At 36.0% G+C, this 23533-nt stretch overlaps 1 protein-coding gene and 1 pseudogene across 2 annotated transcripts in view; one reads left to right on the top strand and one right to left on the bottom strand.

Annotated features, from left to right (window-relative positions):
- The window catches only part of THEMIS (thymocyte selection associated), a 167817-nt gene that overhangs the window by 95184 nt on the left and 49100 nt on the right, over positions 1–23533 (top strand). The gene's annotated exons all lie outside the window — the stretch shown is intronic.
- LOC123821424 lies at positions 3925–8628 on the bottom strand (annotated as a pseudogene).

The following is a 23533-nucleotide window of genomic DNA, read 5'->3' as shown; positions in this document are numbered from 1 at the left end:
TAAAAAGTTACCTTGAAATAGAAGAGAGTAAGTAAGTTAGTCAAAATGAACTTGGAATTTAAGAGATCAAAGAGTCCATAGACACTCTAACAATTCATAAAGATAGAAATGATAATACAAATGCATTATTTAAGGGTAAGCTCTCAGCCAACCTTTTACAACACTAAACTTTTTTTTCCTTATACTTCATCCAGAATCTAACTTCAATGATTATAGTGTCTTAGAAAACTCTACCCACTACTTAATCATCAAGATACACTTATAATAGAGCATTTTGTAAGATATGCCTTTTGTTTAAGAATTTACCATGAACTAGCTACATAGCTAATTTTAAACCTGATGAGGAAAGAAAAACAGAAGAAATTCTATAAATCAGAAGGCCACTGACCACAAAACTAGCCAAATGGAATAAATGTATACATTAAAGACCACAGAACTATATATTGTCTCCTGTTATTGATGTGGTTACAAATTCGAAAAGGGTTGATTCCAAAATTACAGAGTTACACAATATGTAAAAACCAAAAACATCTGTTCTTCTAGTGTAAGAGATAAGAATGTAATTTTAATATGTGACATTATACTTAATTTGGATTGCACAAATTTACATACTTTTTGTCCTTAATAGAAGTTTGTTGCTTTCAGATGTTTTCCAAATCTTAACTGATGTTCAAAAAGTACATAATCGCCACTTAATGAAATAGGATAAAACACAAAGTCATGTAAGGTCATCATTATCCAAGGATGGGTACTGCGCTACCCACGCTATTTTTCTTCTCATTGTCTCTGGTTCCAGCTTCTCCCCTGAGCTATAATCATTTCTACATGTTCCATTCACATTAGACTCTTCCCCAGCCAAATTCTCTCTCACATGGTTGCCAGGCAGCCTGTGTGCAATAAACTATCCAAACGTCTGCAATCCAGACTGGTCTCAGTCTTGGGTAATTAAAAAAAAAAAACACCACCCCATCATCAACCACGACTAACTGCGAGTGACTGGAACTGTGGGAAGTGAAACCATGAGTGGGGGTACTACTGTAATTGCTAAATAAAGTTCTGAGAGAGAAGAAGACGCTGGAGAATGCGTGGTTCATGGAAAAAGAGATGGACTTCTGTGAGGGGGTTAAAAATACAAGGAACAAAAGAGGTACACAAAAAGCCTAACAATAAGCAATAGGAGAGCATGATTAACTAAGTGCTTAAATTAATTACTCACTATTCTAATCTTTTTACATATGTAGACTTGTTTAATTTTTACAAAAACCCAATGAAATTAGTCCTTAAATTATTATCTCTCTTGTATAGGTAATTAATGTTCATCAACATTGAATAACTTTTCAAGACCAAAGTCTGAATTATTGCTTTTTAGGTAGAACTAATGAGCAATAGTTTAATAGACTCTGCACCATAGAAAATATCTATGATTTTAGAATTAAAATTCAAGCCATGGATGATTGATGCTTATTATTTTCCCCACAAAATTGTGGACATCATCCATGTAATTAATTGGTATGTAACTTAAAATTTTATCAGATTGTAAGTTGTCAAAAGAAATTTTTCTGAAACATGGCTTCCACTATTAGGGCCCCATATTAATGTCGGCTCCTTCTTTTGGAACATGGGTGGTTGTTATTGTGTGGGTATAAAGAGGCAGAGAATCATAAACTGAGAATAAAGCACTGATGAGGGATTGCTCTCTATTTCTATCCACTGCACTTATTTAATTGGCCAGAAGAAATTATAGTCTATGTTTATTTGTGATGAGAAGGTATAACTCTGTCTAATGCCTGCAAGTAGAGAGAAACTGGCTATTAGTTGACAATATAAAGGCTACTATGTCTCAAAAAATTAATCACTTTTAATTCTTCTGTATTTTTTGTCTCTGCAAGTGCCACCACCATTTACTAAACCAGACATCTACAAACAATCCTTTTTTTCCCTCTTCCCATTTATTCATCATTAAATCCTATAAATTCTACTTCTTTAGCATCTCTTGAATATATACCTCATTACTTCAGATTTTCATGACTTCTGTTATGGATTATTGAGAATGTCTCTCAACTAGTCTTTTTATTTCTGGTCATACTATATTCAGATGTATTATTCACACCACTGATGTACTGATCATTCTAAAAGGAAAATATTTCTGTTTAACTCTTGCTAAAAATACTTTGTATTTTCCTTTTAATTTTTTAATCATCTGTCCCTTATTTATTTCTCCAGGTTTACTCCACTTCATACCTTACCTCACATTCATGATTCAGCCATACTAAATATGCCCTTTGCAAACTTTATTCCCTCCTTAGTTCCCAATCATTCCAAATCATTTATTGGGGGCTTTCTAAATCCTAAAAAAACAAAGTTATTTTCATTAAATCTTTTCGGTGTCCCTATTAGTCTTATTATTATTTCTAATTTATGCACAGGGAAACTGAGGCTCTGGGAATAATTGCCCAAGGTAAGAGAGCTACCAGTATGTGCTAGACTTAGAATTCTAAACTGTCCTTTACCCTTTATCTAAATTACTCTGTATTGTTACCTGTTCTAAAATAATTTCTTTGGCACTCTTCTGCCTCTCAACCCCCAGCTCACAGCCTGGGTTTGGTGCTCCTAATTTGGCTTTCTCTAACAGCTCTTTTATGTGTATATCGTACTAATTGGACTCTGTACTTCTTTAAACCTAGGAATGTATATTTGTATATGCTACAGAACAATGAATGAATGCTTGTGGGAAGAAGTAAGGAAATGGGGAGGAAGAAAGAAAGGGAGAGAGGGCCTGGGCCAGTGTGGTTCAGCCAGTTGGAGCGTTGTCACATAAACTGAAAGGTCACAGGTTCGTTTCCTGGTCACAGCACATGCCTGGGTTGCGGGTTCAGTCCCGGTCCTGCCCGAGGCAAACAGTTGACCGCCTCTCTCTCTCCCTCTCTTCCCCTTTCTCTAAAATCAGTAAGCATGTCCTCAGTTAAGGATAAAAAAAAGAAGGAGGGAGAAAGAAAAGAAAAAAGGAAGGAGCAAAGAAGGACATTTTACTTTACTTTCCTCTAAATAAATTCCTTTACAGTCCATGTATTTAAAAAAGCCTGAAAATGTCACATTTTTAGATAAATTTTCCAGACTACTGGTTTGTAATACTTCTGTATGGAATATTCAATTTTTATGCAGCTAAACCTGTTAACCTTTTCATTTAACCTTTTATTGCTTTTAAACTTATCTCCATTCCAATGATTTAGTACATGTTCATCAATTCTGTTTTAATTTTTTTAGAATTTGAATTTATGTATGTACTTAATACATACAAATGTGCAAACATACCTAGGTAAATATATGTATATGTGTACACATGTATGTGAATCTACATACTATATATGTATTATATACTACTAAATATATCTGAATTTTATGAGGGTAATTCTAAAATATCTTAATACAACTTATTAAGTAATTCTTTCCAATTTTTCATGCTTTATCACATAATGTACTTCTCTATAATAACAGTCTGTTTCTGGGTTATTGACTCTTTTTTAGTAATCTTTTATTTTATTTTTGAACTAAAAGCATACCTTTAAAATAAGATCCACCAGTATGTGTTTATATATAGATATACTTTTTAAGTGGTTTTATAAGCAAGGCATGTTATTTTAGGAAATAGAAAAAATGAAAGAATAAAAGGAAATTACCAGTAATCTCATCACATTAATATTTTGTTCTATAAATATGTTCATTATTAATTAACATAGACTCAGGCACACAAACATATATGATTCTGTATGTATCTGTATGCATGGTAGGTGATATGTGGACATATATCCATATGTATACATGTGTGTAGTTTAACACATTGTTACATTTGACTCTTCATCCTCTACTTTTATTTTGCTTTTTTAGCAGAGTTTAGCTTTTTATTGAAAGTGTTATGAAAGAGGTTTAGTCAAAAAGACCAAAGCCCACATCATCATCAGACATGTCAGATTCTTTTTCTTTGCTTCCAGTTTCCCCGCCTGAGCTGGGGCACCAGTGGTGGAGGGGGCAGGGCACCCCCATGGTGCAGCACCAGCTGCTGGGGCAGGTCCAGCCCCTACATTGTGAATGAGGCTCCCAATGTTGACATTGGCCAGAGCCTCTGCAAACAAGCCTGGCCAGAAAGGTTCAATATTTACACCAGCAGCTGTTATGAGGGCATTGATTTTGTCCTCAGTCACCTTCACCCCATTGTCTTGCAGGATAAGGGTCGAGTAAATGCAGATGGAGGCTGTGGTGTGGGCAAGTCCTTGGTACACTGCTAGTCACTAGATGAAGTGAGGGCTTCAACCCAACATGGTCTTAGCTCCCTCAGAAGGACAGGGCACCTTGGGGTCAGCTGGGGAAAGTGGCTCCACAGTGAGCTGCTAGCCTGTCTACACAGAACCTGGAAGGTGAAGGTCCCACAGTCAGTGCCAAGAACATTAGCCAATCTTGCATCTTGAAAGCCAGAAGCAAGTGTTCTTTAATTGCTAGAGCATTTTGCCTCACCTCAGATCAAGAAAAATATAGTTTAAAAAGTTAAAGTGAGGAAAGATTTGTTTTTCAGCGTTAATCATATCCTGGGAATTTCTTGGTTTTTATTGTTGTTCAGTTACAGTTGTCCCATTTTTTCTCCATTGCTCTCCCCTGTCCCATCTCCCCCACTACAATAGTCAATCTCTCCCCGCATTGTCTGTGCCCATGAGCCCTCTATTCGTGTTCCTTGACTTGTCCCTTCCCCTTCTTTCCCCCATTATGCCCCTCCCCACTCCCCTCTAGTCCTTGTCAGTTTGCTCTTTATCACCAAGCATCTGGTTCTATTTTGCTCATCTGTTTGTTTTGTGGATTACATTCCACTTATAGCTAAGATCATGTGATATTTTTCTTTGACTGCCTGGCTTATTTCACTTAGCATAATGCTCTCCAGTTCCATCCATGCTGTTGAAATGGGTAGGAGCTCCTTCTTTCGTTCTGCTGTGTAATATTCCATTCTGTAACTGTACCACAGTTTTTTGATCCACTCATTTGCTGATGGGCACTTAGGTTGCTTCCAGCACTTGGCTATTATAAATTGTGCTGCTATGAACATTGGGGTGCATAAATTTTTTTAAATTGGATTTTCAGAATTCTTAGGGTATAGTCCCAGCAGTGGAATTGCTGGGTCAAAAGGCAGTTCCATTTTTAGTTTTGTGAGGAAATTCCATACTGTTTTCCTCAGTGGCTGCACCAGTCTGCATTCCCACCAACAGTGCTCCCACCAGGGATCCTTTTCTCCACAACCTTGCCAGAACTTGTCATTTGTTGATTTGTTAATGACAGCAATTCTGACTGGTGTTGAAGTGGTATTTCATTGTGGTTTTAATTTGTGTTTCCCTGATGGCTAGTGATGCTGGGCATCTTTTCATGTCTCTATGGGCCTCCTTGGAGAAGTGTTTGTTCAGGACCTTTGCCCATTTTAAATTGAATTGTTTGTCTTCCTGGAGTGAAGTCGTGTGAGTTCTTTATTTTTTAAAAGATTCTATTTATTTATTTATTTATTTATTTATTTATTTATTTATTTATTTTTAGCCAGAGGGGAAGGGAGGGAGAAAGAGAGGGTGAGAGACATCAATGTGTGGTTGCCTCTCACACACCCCCCACTGGCCCCCAACACAGGCATGTATCCTGACTGAGAATTGAACCAGCAACCATTTGTTTCACAGGCTGGCACCCAATCCACTGAGCCCCACCAGCCAGGGCTTGTGTGAGTTCCTTATATATTTTGGAGATCAAACCCTTGTCTGAGGTATCATTGGCAAATATGTTTTCCCATGCGGTTGGTTCCCTTTCCATTTTGTTGTTTTCTTTAGCCATGCAGAAGCTTTTTAGTTTTATGCGGTCTCATTTGTTTATTATTTCCTTTATATCCTTTGTCCTAGGGGATGTATCAGTGAAAATATTGCTGTGTGGGATATCTGAAATTTTTGTGCCTGTGTTTTCCTTTTATCCCAACACTATGGGTAAAGAAAACTTGGATTTTTCTTCTCCGCTTCAAGTTATGTGATGAGGCCATCAAATGATTCACTTGGGGCCTTTGACACTGAGCTGTGAGAGTTTGAGAAAAATAGAAACTGATATTTGCCCCATGTCTACAAAGTCTAAAGACAAGAGACTATTACTGGAGTTTCCCCGCTTTGGGGTTAAGCTATATTGAGAGTAAACTGCCCTTTCATCAATGGCAGAACAAATGTATGGCTTCTCAGGAGACTGGAGGTGAAAGAACTGTGACCAATAAATGTATTTCCTAATGTCCAAGAGCTGAGAGTGAGAGTTGCAAGTGGCTAGCCTTAGGCAAGTAAGCTACCATGTCTTTCCCAGGTCAGATGATTTCCAATCATGCTGCAAAAGCATTCCATGAATGAATGGGTCAGCTTTTAATGTCTGTACATCCAAATTACAGCGACATAAGCAACCCAAGAGTGTTTATCCTTTTTCTCTGTGCTGGAGAAGTGAAAAGGACAGATTAGCAAGTAGGGGAAAGATATGAAGAAAGCTAATAATCAAGAAGTTAACTATATTTTCTCTGCTACACATTTGGGAGCTTTAGGAGGGTTTAAGTTACTACAGGGAGAAGTCAAAGTAGGCAAGGTCTTTAAGCTCTGGTTATTTTACTAAAATGGCCTAGAATTAAGTGACTGTTATACAAATATGGATTTTAATGGACCATTTGTTTACTAAAAGCTTTGGGATTTCCTCAAGATTTTGTACAGAGTTTGAACAACCACAGATATTTGAAGGGATATATATAAAAGAAAAAGAATAAGTTAGTTTCTGCTTATATCCTGCCAAGTCCAACTTGCTCAATGACTTCTTTATAAGTGTGTATGTGTGTAGATGTTTGTATATGTACACACCTATGTGTGCATATTTCTGTATGTGAGTATTTGTGTGTGGATGCGTGCAATGCAGTTATCGCCAGTCATCCTTTTGAACGTCAAGTTTTTTAATACCCAAATGAAAATCAACTAAGCCCTCAATTTCACATAATTTTTGACATTCCAATGCCCTTCTCCTTTCTTTTTAAAAATTTATGTGGGAACTTTATATTTTCTCCTGTGACCTTCTTTGTTGTGTTCACTTTCTTCCTGAATTTCATTTTTTATTTTTATAGTTTTGACATATAAAGCTATACATAATTAATGTGTGTAATTTGGTGAGTTTAGTGGTAAGTATACACCCATGAAACCTTCTACGGTGTGTGCCATAAACATATCTATCACTACCACAGTTTCCTCCTTCCCTCTTTATTAGTGCTTTCACTCTTCAGGTTTGTGTACCATCTCAACACAGGTGTTTCAACTATGTCCTAGAGCTAAAGGTTACTAAAGGTAACCTATGTCCAGGTTACTCTGGTCTTCAGTGCTTCAAATGATGAATTTAACTGGTTCTCTTTGATTTTTCAAGGAACTATAAACAATCTACTTTAGAGTAAAATGGAATTTGCTGAAGGTCTGGTGAGAATAGCTAGGAAGGAAGTGAAATTTCCACACGCTAATGCCTCGACCCTTAATCATCTCCATGTTTTTTCATCTCACAAAATCAGTGCTTTTCCATCTGGGATCAGCTCACCTTTATTGGTTGCTTGTTTTATAATTATCATTACTACTTAATACATTCAAATACTTATTCTCATAATTTAGTTATGTAGTTTTAAGTTTAGAAAGCCTGACCTGCTTTAAAATCAGATTAATTTATGATTATTTTAGAGCATTTTATATTTTCTTATTTATCTCCTTAATCCATAAGGAGTTTATATGGTATGCATTATGAGAAAAACTTTTATCTCTTAAAAATGGTTAGCCCTGGCTGGTGTAGCTCAGTGGATTGAGCGTGGGCTGTGAACCAAAGTGTCGCAGGTTCGATTCCCAGTCAGGGTACATGCCTGGCTTGCAGGCCATGACCCCCAGCAACCGCACATTGATGTTTCTCTCTCTCTCTCTATCTCCCTCCCTTCCCTCTCTAAAAATAAATAAATAAAATTTTAAAAAGAAAAAAATGGTTAATACATTTTCCCAGTGTCATATATTTATTAAACTATTCCTTACCCATCTGTTTGGGAGGAAGTTTCTCAAATTTTACTTGAGTTCTTTCATTTACCTGACTTGTCTTAAACCAGTAGTTCAAAATGTAGTATTTTCTATAGTGTCTTAATATTACATATATATGTATGTGTGCATATATATATATATATATATATATTTCTCATTATTAAACATTATCTGGAAATTAAGAAAATGTGATTTTTGTTCTTGCTCTGTTACTAGTTTGTCAGGATATCTGGAATAATTTTAGCATCCTTGACTATAAAATAAAGTTAAGGTAAATGATCAGTACCATTGCTTTTAGCCTAAATATTCTTCCAATCTATGATTCTGTATCTATATATTGGCCAGTAAATAATCAAAAGTAACTGAAAATCTTCATCTGAGTCTCTTGAAATAACAAAAAGGTTGCTTTGTTCTAGCTGAATAATGTTAAAGAGAAGAAGTAGGAAGTACCAAAAAATGAGCTATGGTATTTGGCAGAGATGGTGGTCTCCTTGGTGACGTTGTCTGTTTCTCTGTCTTTGGCACCTGAAGAGTTTTCCATGTCTGTAATGCTTGTGTTAACGGGGCCTGTTTTGTCTTCTTAATCCTGCATTTAGTAGGAAATTGGTCCCTATTTTCCCTTCTCTTACTTTTCTGGGAAGTTGTTCCCAAGAACTGCCTCGTTTAAGACACTCCCTTTTCTATTTTGGTCCTACACTTCCAAAACGCAATTTGTGGTGGTTGTGTCACTCAATTCAATATGCACATGGCAGTATTCCCATTCACTCTTTTATCTGTTTCACCTTAAAGTTTTCCTGTATCTGTGACCCTTCCTGACATTCTTTTCCAGGGTTACCAATTCCATTCCTATTTTGCCTCCACCAGGACCCATTCTCTGTGTACAACCTGTCCCTTTCCTCTCCTCCAACACACAATGTGTCTGATTTTGTGAAATGGTGTAGCCTGTTCCATCCTGAAGTGAACTCAATTTGTTTTCAAACAAATATAACAATATTCTTTTCTGCATCTCAAGGATGTCATATTTATGCTTCTATTCGGCACTGTAAGACCAGAATTGAGGAACTAAGAGGCTATGGTACGAGATTGGAAGAGCTTGTTCTTGCAAATGAAAAGAAATGTACCCCCATTTATCTAAAAGCACAAGACCTTTCCAATCAAACATTTCACATCATGAGCAGGCTGAGAGAAAAGTGTACCTGTTCAGTTGTAACCGGTGCTGCTCACCGAAGTTGATTTCTCATTGTCTGTGCAGCTACAGGAGATATGGGTAATAATAAAAGCTCATGCCAGCCTGACTGCTGCTGTTCTATAAAGCCTTGCCAGACCACTCTGAGAAAGCTGTTATTCCCTATTATGAAAACTAAATCTCTAATCATGGTTAAAAGGTAATCAGTCTTCAAAAGAGTGGTCTGTAGAGGTAAGCAGTAATTCAGCTGTGATTGGCAACATAGGATTTTCAGTAAATAGTTCAAAATGAGAAGCATTCAGGGAGAGCCAGAAACATGATCAAAATGCTGATTCTAAAATTTTTGTAACATTGGTTATTGACAGATATGTTAGAAATTCTTTAAGCTGTGTGTTTCTTAGAAACGATAATAATTATACATAGTGGTTTTGTTTACTTCATCTCGTCTGAATCCTGTAACACAACCTTGTGATGTGGTATCATCATCATCGATGCATAGCTAAAACCTCTTGCCCAAGGTTCCCAGGTCTGCAGCCAGTGGTAGGGTAGGCCCTTCTCCCTGCTCTTCTCCCAGGAACTTTGTGTGATTGGTCCCATGATGTCTCTGGAAAGGTGATGTATGAATGTCTTTCAACTTACCTGCTCTGTTATTTCTTGAATGGAATCTGTGTTTATTGTTTTCGTCATAGGCAACACAGCACAGTAGCATCTTTCTCACAGTCTGGTTATAAAGGCAAAACCCAAAGAAATAACACATCTGAAAATCATAGCATGTCAAAAGGAATTAATACAACTTACCTAAAAGACAACTAATTTTTTTTGTTTTATTTATAAATTTTATGATTTGAAATAAAGCTTTTTCCTTTACTGCATGTGCAGGTCAGCACTCAATCCACTGAGCCACACCAGCCAGGGCAAAATAAAGCTATTTCCTTTGGATGAAATGTGCTATAACTAGGCAAATCAGTAACATAACTTCAGAAGCAATCACATTTCTGTTTTATACAAAAATGATGTTGCTGGCCTATTGTTGGAGAGACGGGTGTTGTGTACCACTTCCCTCACTGGAGCTGCAACAATCTGTGTTTCCATGTGTTAACCAGGTGAACAAAGACTGTTAGGCCAGTATACATGGATTGTACACTAGGATTGCTACCAACATTTTTAATCTTATAAAATCATCTCTCTACTTCTGTTTTATCTTCCTCTGAGGTAAAACAAATCTAAGTCTCTGAATATTCTTCATTCATTAAGCAGAATTTTCCATTTGGGACCAACTAGTCAAGTGACTTTTACCACAGTTTCTTTGTAACTCCTTAGTGTTTGTGCCATTTTTTACTAATAGTAATATTAATGTGCATATATTATCTCTTTTGTTACACCTGGGATATTCTGTACAGCGAACATCAAGTTTGGAATGAGTATATGACTATCCCCTAAGTCTTTGTCTGGAGTTACACAAGAGGATACATTTTTAAAACACCTGAGAAAAATATTTGAATTATATACAGAATTCATCCAGTTTCAGTGCAAAGCTAAAGAACTCTAGGACTTATTTCTAAGCTATCTGCTATTATATTCAGTTGTTTGTCAAACCATCAATCAGTTATTTGGAATATGTAGATATTGCAAAACAAAACAAAAGAAGCTAACAAAGAATAACTGTTATCCAGGATGGGCAGGCAATGTAATATTTTACAGGCCCTGAAAAGAACTCTGATTATCCCCTGTGACTGACATGAAGAGCCAACAGAGAGTTTGGAGCGGAGGTGTGGCATGATGGGATCTCTGCTGGGAAAGAATTACTCTAGCTGTAAGCGGGTACTGAATGATCACCGTTAGTAATGCTTGGGGTGCCAGAGCTCTGTTTCTGAAGTGCGATCTAAAAATTAGGGCTCTTTTTGTTCTGACTTCAAAATTTATTTGAAAATATTTTTACAACATCAAGGTAAATAAAGGCACTTTTATTTGTTTAATAGTTTGTCAGGTTCTGGGCAAGTAGGCAGAAGAGTAATGAGGATTAAGTGAAGGAACCTTGTCTTAGCAGAATTTATAAGATAAAAGGTTTATTACCTATTCAGAGATTCTAAAAAGGTAGAATCTGCTGTTATGATAATTTTTTTGTTTGTCTTTTCAAGGAAAGATACAAGGACAAAATGTTAAAAGAACGTATTTCAAATAGGATACTACAATCTAAAAATACATTTTAGTATCATGTTACTACCAGTAAATGGCTACTCTCAAGCTTTCTGGTAGTTCAGACTAGGGCAATGACTATGGGTATCATTGATTTCTTTAATAAAAATGCCAATACTGCTGAAAAAAACATTTTACTTCCCCCCTTTACATTAGTCCTCTAACCTTTTCTTATTCAATGATAAAAAGCTATAGAATAAATCAGGAAAGGTCACTGGACTCTTCAGCCTCAACCCCAAGATCTGATTGTTGGAAGGCAATTCCCTGTGAATGCTTTCATGTTACCACATGGTCCAAACTTTCTGAGGAAGGACCACTGACAAACCTGGCTAATGAATGACTGGCAAGCAAACATGTCCTGGAAGATAGAGATAGTTTGTTGCTTCAGGTAGATTTAGAGACTTCTCTCTTCTTTAGATGTTTAGCTACATTCTAAAGTCCAAAACTATTCTTCTGTGGAGAGGAAGGCCCAATGTCCCAAAGGAGCTGAGAGTCATTATTTTGTGAGCCTGTGGTACAGTCCCACTGTATGTGCAAAATCTTAATTTGCCCTAAAGTAATTAACCAGTTATTTTAACACCATTTATTCAGTATGATTTTAATGGTGATGCCTTTCATAGCTTTACCAGTGCTAAGATGGTCTGTGATTAATAAACTGGGTGCTAATCTAGAAACTTCGTGTTTCTTGTCAGGTCATCTATTTGTCTATCTCTCTATCATCTATCATCTACCTGTTTACCTATCTATCTACCTGTTTTATCTTCTACCTACCTGACACTGTGTGTGTGTGCATGCAAGGGTGTTGGAGAGAGTGAGGTTTAAATGAAACAAGAAAGTTGGAAGAATTTAGAACATGGACAGGATAACCTGATATAACTTGTTTGCCACAACTGATATCACAGCTTCAGGAAGATGAATGTTTTTAATAAATGTACTGGTAATAGGGCTATTTCCAGAGAGTTTGTGGAGTTAGGTCGAGTAATGACAAGTCCTACAAAAGAGGCTTTTCCAAGGAGCTGCACAGATTGGTGTAATAGTGACAATGCTCTGAGAACAAGACTTTTTAGAAGTGGTTTTATTGTAAGCATACTTAAGTTTCTACCCACTTAAACATGTATGTGTATAATACAGTGTGGTTGGACATAGGTACACTTGTCACACAGCAGATCTCTAGAACTTACTCATCGTGCGCAATTGAAACTTTATACCATTGCTTAGTAATTCCCATTTTCCTCTCTGTTCAGCCGCTGGCAACCACCATTGCAATTTTTTATTTTATGAATTTGACTACTTTAGGCACTTCACATGAACAGAATCATGCATGGAATGTCTTTCTGTGACTGGCTTAATTCATTTAGCATCGGGTACTAAATATTCATCCATGTTGTGACATTGCAGAATTTCTTTCATTCTAAAGGCTGAACAGTATTCCACACTTTCTCTATCCATTTATTGGCTTGTTTGTACATCTTAGCTATCATGAATAACACTGCAATGAATATAAGAGTGTATATATCTCTTTGAGATGCCAATTTTAATTCTATTGGATAAATACCCAGAAATGTGATTTCTGGATACTATGGTAATTTTGTTTCTAATTTTTAAGGAAACTTCATGCTGCTTTTTTGAGGTGCTCCAAACCCAGGGTGCCCCTCTGTTGGCTGCAAGGTTGATGTTTTTTACACCTACTGTGGCTGCAAGGATGCTGGCTTCCAGAGCTGCCACAGAGCTGGGGGGAGGGAGCAAGAATAAAGCAAGTCAGGACACCACAAAACTAACTGTCCTCATCAAAATTAAGTCATTTTTCTTGAATAAAAGCTTCTTGGATTGTTGCAAATATTTGGTTAATTTGTAAAGTTCTGAAAAAAATGATTCAGAGGTCTTTGCCAGTGTCCATTAGTTTTATGGATGGCAAATTTTAGATGTCGGTTGCCTACCATTCCTACTATTGATCTTGGACACATAAGGGAAAATAATTACTGGCCAAAACCCCCAATGAACATGGATGCAAATATCCTCAACAAAATACTAGCACACCAAATTCAATGGAACATTAAAAGATCATACACCATAGCCAAGTGGGATTTATTCCTGGAATACAAGGGTGGTTTAACATATGCAATTCAATCAATGAACCACACCATGTTAACAGAATGAAAACAAAAAATCCCATAATCACTTCATCAGAGGCAAAATAAGCATTGGCAATATTCAACACCCTTTCATGAAAAAATCACTCAACAAATTAAGTATAGTTAAACATTTTCTCAACACAATAAAGGTTATATATGAAAAGCCCACAGCTAATATCATACTCAGTGGTGAAAATTGAAAACTTTTTCTGTAAGATTTGGAACCAGGCAAGGGTGCCCACTCTTCAATAGATGCTGTTAGGAAAATTGAAAATCCTCCACATGCAAAAGAATGAAATTTGGATTCATGTATTACTCCATACATAAAAATTAATGCAAAATGGATTAAAAACTTAAATGTAAAATACAAAGCCATAAAACTCTTAAAAGAAAGCATATAGGAAAAGCTTCTAGACAATTGGTCTTGAAATTGTTGGTCTTGAAAACAATTTGAGGGATATAATACCATAGGCAATGATAGAAAAATAAGTAAGTGCAACTACATCAAACTAAAAAGAATCTTCATAGCAAAGGAACTTATTAACAGAATGAAAAGGCAACCTATGAAATAGGAGAAAATACTTTTGCAAACCATATATTACATAAGGGATTAATTTCCAAAATATGTAAGAAAATAATGTAGTTTAATAGTAAAAAAAAATGACCTGATTAAAAGGTGGTCAAAAGATTAGATTATACATGTCTCCAAAGAAGACATACAAGTGGCCAATATGTATAAGAAAATGTGTTCAACATCACTAATCATCATAGAAATGCAATAAAAATCACAAGGTATCAGCCCACAGCTGTTCAGATGACTATTATTTGTTTTAAAAAAGGTAAGCATTGAGGTTGTGGAGAAATTGGAGTCCTTGTACATTGTGCTGGGAATATAAAGTTGTGCAGCCACTATGGAAAACTGTGTGGAAGGCTTTTAAAAAGTTAAAAATGGAACTACAATCTCACTTTGGGTATACAAAGTATATCCAAAGTAATTTAAATCTAGATGTTGAAGAGATATCTGTTTACTGCAGCATTATTCTCAGTGACCAAAGTATGAAGACAATCTAAATGTCCATGTACAGAAGAATGGATGTAGTAGAGATGAAATATATCATGTCCAGTGTTTTTACTATAAGCATTTTGCCATAAACATCTTTGTTGAAAACACTTTTCCACAAATGTTTTCTTTTTTTTAAGAATTATTTTATCCTTGTTCAATTACAGTTGTCTGCATTTACCTCCCACTACTCCCCCCGCACCCCAGCCAAACCCACCTCCCTCTCTTGCTTCCACCCGGCCCCCCTGGTTTTGTCCATGTGTCCTTTATAGTAGTTCCTGAAAACCCTTCCTCCCATTATCCCCTCCCACCTTCCCTCTGGTTCCTGTCAGACTGTTCTTAATTTCAATGTCTCTGGTTATATTTTACTTGCTTTTTTCTTTTGTTGATTAGGTTCCCGTTAAAGGTGAGATCACATGGCATTTGTCCCTTACCACCTGGCTTATTTCACTTAGCATAATGCTCTCCAGTTCCATCCATGCTGTCCCAAAGGGTAGAAGCTCTTTCCTTCTCTCTGCTGCATAGCATTCCATTGTGTAAATGTACTATAGTTTTTTGATCCACTCATTTACTGATGGGCACTTAGGTTGCTTCCAGTACTTGCTTATTGTAAATTGTGCTGCTATGAACATTGAGGTGCACAGGTTCTTTTGGATTGGTGTTTCAGGGTTCTTAGGGTATAATCCAAGCAAATATTTTCACCACCTAACCCACTGGTCATTGACAATTTTTCCATAAAAGATAAATAACTAGTTAATATTTAGGTTTACATTTGGCAAACAATATATTTAACCTAGTTGTCAGTTTTATTTTCTTTTTTACGTAGATGAAGTTCTTGAAGAAGAATTTCTTTTATAAAAGAAAAACTTATTTTATAATCAAAAGACTTTGATTATAATTTATACATCACACATACATAGGTTTTAAAAAGAATTACACTAACTTAAACTGAAAGGAACAGACCTTTCAAAACAAAAAGTCTTTGAGCCCTTAAACTTCCTACTACAGGCTGAGAACACTACTTAACTACAAATTTAGGCCTTTTTTAAGAGAAAGAGGACTCAGGGGGTAGTGTCAAGGGTCCAGAGCTTTGGGCCAATGACCAAGAAAACCCCCAGGGAAGATACTTGAGTCCTACTCATCATGTTCTGTTCCTTCTCAGAGGGAAATGGCAACTTGTGCTCTTCTGGATCTGATTTTTTTTTTTGAGACCAGTAACTCCTACATTGCTTCCATTATTCATTTATTTAAATTGAAGTGCCCATTGATCCTGTCTCCCCATTGTATGTTGGGTAAGTGAGGGCATATAGCTTATTCTTTATTCCACCATCTTCAGATCAAGAAAAGCTTTCCTCCAACTGACACGAACATCACCAAAGTGCCAAGCATGTAGTGAGCCCTCCTGGATGTTGCAGACCTAGGAACACCCTATGGAGCTGGGACTAAATAGCCCACTAAATTGTGAGGTCCTACAATGGTGGTGTTTTAAGCCACTAAGTTTTGGGATGATTTGTTATGCAGACTCGATAACTAAGACACTGTTATAAGCCATTGGATATAAGAACATAAGATTATATAGACTAAAAGTAAATAAATTGGCTAATTTCAATTTTCCATCTTTGAACTTGAGCTAACCTTAATGTAAGTAAGTGCAAAGCCACCAATATTAGAGTCTTAAACATTTGTTGCTATATTAATTATTATTTAGGTTGTTTGACTTCTTACCTAAGGGGCTCTTTACAAAGTGAGAGTTTAAGCTATTCATAGATCTTGGCAGGAAAGAAGATACCAGATGTCATGTATGTGATGAAAATATCTATAATCTCCCTGTTGTCATTAAAAATCTTTCAAAATTCTTTTAGTGGAAGTTTATATTTGTAGCTACTTATCAGGAACAAGAAAAAATATATTTTTTAAATGCATAAAGTATTTTTAACAGATCTCCGAGTATTTTTAACACTGTATTCATTTTAATGATAGAAAATGGGATAAAGAGGCTCAAATATGTTATAAAAGTATAATACTTCTTTTGGAAGTTTCCAGCATTAAAATTTGGTTTACTAGTCATGCAGAAATACATCAGGAATATGTGTGATGATCAGAAACAGTGATTCTTTTATAAGTTGCTACTCTAAAAACATTCTGATAGATCTCAATGGTTCTACATTAGCTAATGAAACTATTATTAAAAGCTACATTCTTTTCTATGTCCCCCAAGAAAGTGCATTTCAGGCCAAAGTTCTATTCTCTTATCAGCAAAAATCTTGAGATTACCTCTAGCTTCTTAATTATTTTTCATCTTCAAAATCATGCAAAAATTAACTGAGGGGCTTTAGGTACTTAAGTTTGAATCAGCATATATTTATGCATATACACACATTGAATTCTGAAACTTATCTGGTGCTATCCACATGATATAGATCAACTTCATTTTTATGCTAAGTAGATTATGACTGGCAGAGCCAAGAGAAGTCTAATAAACAAATTGATACAATAACCATTCCTTGAATACTGAGTCTCCCTCACCCTTTTAATGAGCTGCCTAAATGAAAAGATTTTACTTCTAAATCATGCATTAGAACTGCTTGTGGTTTTAGACTTCTCTAGGAATGGAAACATCATAATGACATCAGATTTAAAACATATTGCTGTTTTTTCAGGAAAAGGCCACAGGAATTAGAATCTGTTGGCAAGAATCCGTAGTGAAGGGGATCAGAGTGTACTCTTTGAAATTACAGGAATAGGAAGATAGTTGAGTGATTCTTAAATACAAAAATGAAACATCACATTCAAGTTTTTTCTAGGGGATGATTTCATTAGCTTAATCTTTAAGCAATTATAAAGAAAACATTTTATTAGCTCAGATATAAGTACTTTTTCTTAAATATCCTCAGTGAACAAATTAACACTTTTTCTGAAGAATGAATAAATAATATAAATAGAAAATTTATAGAACTACAAATGACCAATAAGTATATGAAACACTTCTTAACTCACTAAAAATCAATGATATGCAAATTTTAAAGTAAGATCATTTACCAGGGACAAAAAGCAAGGGAAAAAAAGAATGATTAAGAATTAAATAACCAGAGGCCATGAGGAAGCACATTCTAATATACTGTATGAATAATTTTTGACCTAGTAATTTCACTTACCACTGCCTAAGAAAATTCTGCCATACCTGAGTTTACATAAGAAAATTTTGTGACACTGTTTCAAATAATGAACACATGGAAACCATATAGTTGTCTATTAATAACAGAATAATTATACAGACTAAGAATATCCATACTATGGAGATTTTTAAAAGAACAGATGTAGATGTATTGAAAAATAAAGTGTCCAAGATATAGTATTAAGTGAAAAAGCAAGTTTAAAACAAAATACACAGCACACTTTTAGTCACTAAAGATACACAAATTATACATTTCTACATGATATATACATGCATGTGGTGTTATACACACATACCATGTTGATTTCAGTGACCCTGTGGAGGGAAGATGGAGAAATGGTGAATTAATGATATGTATATATGTTTTATAATTACACAGAAATAAAAGGAATAGGAAAAAATTATGGTGCAATATTTGGTTTTCAACTGTGCTTCGGTGAAGCATAAATAATTATAGACTGTCACAGTTCCAACTTTCAGTGTGAAGTTAGGGATTGCTATGGAAAATAAAGGTAATTTTAAGGTCCTTTAGCTAATGGAGCAGAAATGATATCTTAAGTCTGAAAAGTAAGTCTGATTGGCAGTAGAAAGCAATGCCTGAGTGTGTAGATTTAGTGACACTTTATACACTACCAAGCACCTAAGTTCTCAACAATTGGTACTTATTTTCATTTATTCATAAAATATCAAATAACATGAAAGTTTAAACAAGTTCTTTATTATTATTTTTACTGTATTTTTCATTACCATTTATTCCCCTTATACCCCTTCTCCTCTGCAATCACCACACTATTGTACATGTCCATGAGTCCTTTCTCTTTCTGCCCGATCCTTCCACCTCCTAAACCCCACCCCCAGAGCTGTTCTAATCACTGAGTAAAGAAAACCAAGGAGCACTGACTCAAATAATTTGTCCAATTTAATAGGATCTTTAAAAATGTTAGATTTATTTCAGTTTGTTTCCTTCCTCATTAAACCTTTCATTTGAAGTATAGCTTTAAGAACTCAAATAATTCTCTCAAATGTAATTAATGTTTCTATCTCACTAGAGCCAAAGGGTGACCAAAATTCAGAGAATGACTTAATAAAGAAAAGTCTGCAAAGTGAACTGAAATGAATGCTGTTTTCTGATGTTGTATTTGAAACACTGCAATATTTGCATTTTAGATGGAGGTCAACGTGGTGCTGCGTAAGGGTACAAATTCTGTAGCGTTTGCCACATAATAAGCAAGAACAATGTGCCATAGGAGCTAAGATCAAGACTATCAAAAAAATTAGAGCCTTTCAGTGGAAAGCAAAGCCAATATGATGAATGCAAGGTGATACTTTAGCATTCATCATTGATCTATGTGCAGGTAACTTTGTAGAAATGAGGAACTTAAGAACTTTTTAGAAACATTTAAATATATTTTTGGAAATGATAAATTTCTGATCTGAGCTATTGTCTGAATATATGAATAATTCAACTGATAATTATATTGTGTGACTTTATATCTAAATTTTTTAAAGACAGTTAATTATATTTTGAAGAACTTTCACACCAATTTACAACCTGTAAGAATGAAAAGTCATTAAATGCCTTGACTTAGAACTAAACAAGGAAAACTGTGTGTTTGTGTGCTTGTGTGCTATAGTTCAGAGAAAAGAGACTATGAGAGGAAGCAGGAAGATGTACTTAAAATATTGAGGGGAGGGTGGTCTATCCTAAAACATTAATAAATTCTCACAAATTGTTATATTGGACCTATTTTATATATTTTATCGTTTGTTTTTTTACTTATCTGAATAAAGGAGTTATTGTTTTTCTGGAAGTAGAATGTAACAGGGTCTAACTCTTTGCCTTACAACCACCTATTTTACCAAAAAGATCATTAAATTAAACATCTTAAAAACAAAAATTTCCCCTGGCTGGTGTAGCCCAGTGGATTGAGCGCAAGCCTGCAAATCAAAGGGTCACCAGTTTGACTCCCAGTCAGGGCACATGCCTGGGTTGCAGGCCAGGTCCCAGGTAGGGGGCACATGGGAGGCAACCGCACATTGATATGTCTATCCCTTTCTTTCTCCTTCCCTTTTCCTCTCTCTAAAAATAAATAAATAAAATCTTTAAGAATATATAAATAAATAAAATAGAAATAGAAATTTCCAAACACTATTAAGTTCATGCCTACATTCAATAAAATTGCTAGCTACTACATCAAACAGACAAAAAAAATATGCTATATGAAGTATACAAATTTCACATTGGGTATTCCTGGTGGTCATCACAAAGAAGTAAGCAATCAGTAGAAGAGCTAAGACTACAATGTAATGGGTGCATTGGGTGATAATTAAGGGTTTGGAGCATCGTTCTATACACCATAAGCTTGAGGGTTCAATTCCCAGTCAGGGCACTTGCCAGTCAGGGAGTATACAGGAGGCAGCCAATCAATGTTTTTCTCTCATGTCAATGTTTTTCTCTCTCTCCCTTCCTGTCTCTCTAAAATCAATAAACCATATTCTCGGTGAGTATATAAAAAGTTTGTTAGAATTCTTACAGAGAACATTGAACAGTGATTTCAGATGTGTACCTTATACTGCGAGTCATGAGAACAGATGCTTTGAATTTTGGTTGCTAAATTTCTATCTGTTTGCTTCTACACTAGCCACTCAACAAAACCTTGCACTAGATTGATATCAGTAAGGATTTATTTAAGAATAATCACTGTTTTTTTCACAAGGATTACTATAATGGTCAGCTAGCACCCAAATACACTGCTGCTGGTGGAAGTGGGGCTCTTTCATGGTGTAGGGAAAATGAAGTCAGTCAGGCTCCCTCGCCTGGATGTCCTGGCAAACATAACTTAGCAGTGTTCATATAACCTCGGGTAGGGGCCCACATGCGTAGAATGAAGCTCTGTTATATAACCCGAGGGTCAGTATTGACACCTTGCCAGCTTTTTGTACACTCAGTATATAAAGGAGTCTGGACTTCCTGTGGTGACACGCAGCTTATGGTATGTGTGGATGACCCCACCCCAGAACAAAGGTATGTCAGACATCCCCATGGTGCTGTAAATTTTCTTCTGTCTGCCCTAATCCTGTGTGAACTTGCCTGGCCTTCAACAGCTGCAAGACATGTGGGATCCCAAGAAAAGCATTTCATGGACCCACACATGGGAGATTGTGGTGTGACAAGCTTTATTCTGGAGGAGAGCTGCTCCTGTATCCCATCTCCATCCATCCTGCCATGAAAAGTTCCAGCTGTGTCTTCAGCAAGGCCAAAACGAAGTCCAGTGTGCAATGTTTCTGTTTGATACTAAAGCTTAGTCCTTTGGAGCCTGCAGTTGGCTACTAAGCCGTCTCAGTCCCCATACAGGTAGCTTAGCACTATTCCCACCTAGCCTGCTGTACCCAGGCTTCTGCCTGGAGCCTGCATTTGAAGTCCCCTTGGGCGCTGGCTGCATGGCTGTTAGGGCCATATGATTAAGGAGAGAGAATACGCACCAGTACACAGCGCAAACATGGGTCACTGAGAGAGAGCTCTTCTTTGTTCCTTAGGATTATATTATTTTGGGCTTCAGAAAGACCCAAAGAAGTTTTTAAAAAAATAACCAGTCAAGCCCTGGCCAGGTAACTCAGCTGGTTAGAACATCACCCCCATGTGCCAAGTTTGCAGGTTTGATCCCAGGTTACAGCACATGCAAAAATTAACCAATAAATACATAAATAATTGGAAAAAGAAATCAATGTTAATGTTCCTCTCTCTCTTTCTCAATTCCATAAATAAATTTTTAAAAATATAACCAACCAATTCCCCAAGCTTACATTGGCTTCTGATGGATCCACCCCCTAGCCAATAGATCCCTCTCCCAGGTTAGACTGTCAGGCCTCTACGGTCAAGCGCCTGCCTCTGTGTCCTTTTGACTTCTACTGTGCATGTGTTTAGCTCCGCCTACTCCCCAATAATCTGGTACCAAAGGAGAAAAGGGGGGAGTGTGAACCATTGCCTGGACAATGCTGTGATGCTCTGGAGTGTGTGAAGCTGTAACTTCCTGGTGAAGCAAACAGGCTTATGCTCCTTAGTCCATTAGGCTCAACAATGTCCAATTCCCTTTGTTTCCTTCTTTATTAATAATTAGCTAACTATCCATCATAACAATACAATTCAATATGATTAAATTGCTTGAGTGACTTTTTTATATTTGGCAGTAAAAAGTCTCTTCATTATTTTGCAAACAATGGATGTAATAATTTGTAATTTATCATAGCTGGAATTGACTCTCTTATACTTTGAAGCTAGTGTGCTATAGTAAGCTTCCCCATCCATTTTTCCTAGTTGACAATTCATCTCAATTTGGACTTTTATTGTTCTCTCTTCATCATCTTCTACACTTATGACATGAGGAAAACTCTGTTGCTTTGTGAAATATTTCCCAGAAAATAGCCAACTGATAATATTGGTGGGCAATAAAGATATGTAAGAAAGTAACAATTCTTATCCCTCAAATAGCTTTATGCACATGACTTTGGCCTTGTGTTTGCAGAACCATTAAGTCTAAAGAGACCACTTACATTTTTTTTATTCTGCATTATTGAATTTTTTTTTAAATTGTTGGATATAATAGTGTCCTTGACTTTGAGAATTCTTAAGAGTCTCAGGGGGTATCCCCTGTGAAATCAAGGGTCTCTTACAACAGGATTAGATTAATAGGACACTTGTAGTTTACATGAAGCTTTGAAATTTACAGTTAATGAGGTTTCCCTGGTGGTGACCTATACAAATGGAGATGTCAGAACAAAATGAAGCATAAACTCCTTCTGTAGTTGGGGGGTCTAATTTTATTAAAATGTGAAAGAAGAAAAGAGAGAAAACAAAACAAACAACATTTATGTTAATCACTTCAGGAAAAGCAGGGTTGGAACAGCTTCTGGAAATTTTAAGTAAGAAATAAGAACATATAGATATTCAAAAATTGAATGAGAGAATATAAATATAAGGCAATACAAAAGCTGGTATTGAGTCACAGCATGATGACCAATGATCACTGTTGCCTTCAGGTAAGGCCAGCAAGCAACACCCACCCTTAGGGCCTGGCCTGCATCCTTACCAAGTACTACATTGTTTTAAGAAATAGTGTTTTAAGTAGTCAAGGGCAGGTGTTAGTGGACTAGTGTCCCACTTAAGCCCTTTCTGAAGATATTCGACCTCTGTATGCACTGAACAAGGACTTTATTTTATAATCCTGTTGATCACAGAATTCTGCACACATGCATTTTATAACCCCTTTTATTTTTCAATATTTTGCTATTTTTTAAGTATTAATTCTATCTTAAAGAGAAACGACTAGAATAAAAAAGCCTCAAGTGTGTAGACTTCAACCAAAAGAAAGAGAAAAACAAACTAATTTTTGGCAAATGACCAGGGAAAAATATATAGCAAATGGCTTTAGCATTGATTTAGCACCTACCTCTTGGGGGTTTTATGAGCATTAAATGGGATAAAACATGTGCAATGTCACGTAGTGACTAAGCTCTCAGTACGTGTAACAAATTGTAAGGGATTCCATCAGCCCCATTTTAGGATAGAGATTACATTGCGTACTTTCCTGAGTCTTTCTAAACTTGGGATAGGATCTTTGTACTCTCATGTATGCTTTCTCAATTAAATCTAATTAAACCATCTTTTAAGAATGTATAAGATTTATCTATTACAGTTTA

The sequence above is a fragment of the Phyllostomus hastatus genome, unplaced genomic scaffold (genome assembly GCF_019186645.2).
Source record: "Phyllostomus hastatus isolate PE091 unplaced genomic scaffold, TTU_PhHast_1.1 phas_contig_40, whole genome shotgun sequence".
Classification (NCBI taxonomy): Eukaryota; Metazoa; Chordata; class Mammalia; order Chiroptera; family Phyllostomidae; genus Phyllostomus; species Phyllostomus hastatus.
This window is presented reverse-complemented; position numbering and strand designations above follow the sequence as displayed.